The sequence below is a fragment of the Argentina silus genome (assembly GCF_951799395.1).
Source record: "Argentina silus genome assembly, contig: scaffold_183, whole genome shotgun sequence".
Taxonomy (NCBI): domain Eukaryota; kingdom Metazoa; phylum Chordata; class Actinopteri; order Argentiniformes; family Argentinidae; genus Argentina; species Argentina silus.
The window spans coordinates 67,490-69,989 of record NW_028152840.1 but is presented as its reverse complement, the minus strand read 5'-3'; positions in this window follow the sequence as shown (position 1 = coordinate 69,989).

Sequence of the window (2,500 nt, the reverse complement as noted above, 5' to 3'; positions counted from 1 at the left end):
CTGGGCTGATTAAGACAAACTATTTCAAAACAGAAGCCATAATCAAAAACGTCTCCAAAAATACCAAGTCAGTCAATCATATGGATAAAAAAAAAAATCTTTTATTGTGTAACTTGCTCCTAAAAGTGGCTGCTTTTCTCATAGCTGTCTCACCTGTAACATTACACCACAGGGGAGGCTGGTGGAGGTAGAAATCGGAGGATGGGCTCATTGTAATGCATGGAATGGAATGAGATCGTCCTCTGATTTCAGCCTCCACCAGCCTCCCCTGTTGACACCACAGTATTCTACCACATGTCATCTCCGAATGCCAGGGAGCCTATCAGAGGCCTGGATATTGTTGCCAGGCGACCCATCCTGAATTTTACATTCGTTCACTCCATATTTGGTGTGGATCTCCCACCGCGGAAGTCTGTCGTTACCACGTCACACTCGAGGGACGTCACGCAAAACACACCCGCCAGCGATTGGATCGTTGCCGACCAATCACGTGCGTGGAAGTCTTTGACGACATCCGGAGAGCTGCGGCCTGAACACACGGGTCAAAGTTTCTGAACGGACTCCGATTGGCCCCAGGGACGGAAGCAGTCAGTCCAGACATGGTGAAAAACGACAGCAACCGCGGCGATTCAAGAATGGGTCGCCAGGCAATGGCTGTGGAGGTTCTACCTCACCAAACACCTGATCTCATGTTGCAATACTGCCACCTAGAGGCCACGAGAGTCACTGTCTATCCCTCTTGGCGAAGGCCATGCTTCCAACAGTTCAGCTCCGTCCAGCTGCCCTTTAAATAACACTTTACCCCAAATCACTCACGTCGTGATGTCTTCATCCACGATGACGCATACACACACACACACACACACACACACACACACACACACTGGGCACAGACACGCACACACTGGACACACACGCGCACACTGGGCAAACACACACACACACACACACACACACACACACACACATCGGGAGCGTTTTAGGAAGCAGACCCAACCCCAGGCAGTGCACTGTACTCTCTAGTAAACAGCTGATAGGAAGTGAGTGTCCATGCTGCGTTCTCCCAAGGCTAGCAATCCCCAGATCTGTGTGTGCCGCGACCCTTGACCCCTGGAGACAAGGAGCCTGGGTCTGTCCCTGCTGTGACCCTCACGTTGCTGTGTGTTCTCCTGACTGTCATGCCCTAACACGCCCAACCCAACACCAGGCTCCAGGCTGCTGGAGACCTCGTCCACTGTCTTCTCATGTGTTCTTGTGTGTGTGTGTGTGTGTGTGTGTGTGTGTGTGTGTGTGTGTGTGTGTGTGTGTGTGTGTGTGTGTGTGTGTGTGTGTGTGTGTGTGTGTGTGTTTAGTTTATGTTTGTCTGTGTTTCATGTTATTCATTTATTGTTTCCTGTTTACTTTTGTGTTCCTCACCTTGTCTCTCGTTTCAGACACTTCACCACCTGCCCTTGTGTGTTTCCCGCCTGTGTGATTGTCGACCCCGCCCTGATTGGCTGAACCTGTTCCTCATCATCCTTCCCTGTGTATTTAGTCTGTGTGTTCCTCTGTCTCTGTGCCAGTCTGTCTTTGTACCTTTGTGTTATACGTACGTCCCAGCATTTCCTAGTCCAAGTATTCCTGTTTTTTTTTTTGATCTCCGAGTGTGTTTTTGACTTTGCCTTTTTGCCTACCCCTTTCTGGATTATCTGCCTGCCTTTTTGAACTGCCTGCCTGTGTACCGAACCCTGCTTTGCCTTCTCCCTTCCTGGATTATCTGCCTACCCATTGACTGCCTACTTGTGTACCGAACCTTTTTGAAAGTAAAGACTATTCTATTGGATTTAAGTGTTTGTCTCCGAGTGATGCATTTGAGTCCTCTGCCTAAGTACTCAAGTCATTACAGTGTGTGTGTGTGTGTGTGTGTGTGTGTAGTCGTGTATTCTCATACATGTATGTTTTATGCAACTGCCAAAGTCACATTTCCACACTGTGTGGACAATAATTCTATTTTATTTTATATTATATTATTCGATTAATATCCAACTGGTTTTCTTTCTTTGGAGTAAATCATTTTCACGTTCATCTTCCGGAGAGAAACAGACCATGGCTTCCTTTGATGTGCTGTCACATGCATTTGGTTATAAAGCACATGGTCCAACTCCACTCTTCTGTGTTTGACATTTGTCCTCATCCTACCTCTACCTCACGCACACACACACATGCACGTACACACACGCACGTAGGTACACACACACGCACGTACACACACGCACACACATACACACACACACGTACACACACACATACACACACACACACACACACACTCACAAAGGCGCTCACTCTCTCTCTCACACACACACACACACACACACACACACACACACGCCCTGTCAGAGCCACTGAGGAAGAAAGATAATTGAGAGATGGATATTTATCTTTCATTAATGAAGCAGAAAAATCGCTCCATTCAACGGAACCTTCCGGGTCATCTTCAACAGTCATACTAGCCTTGCAA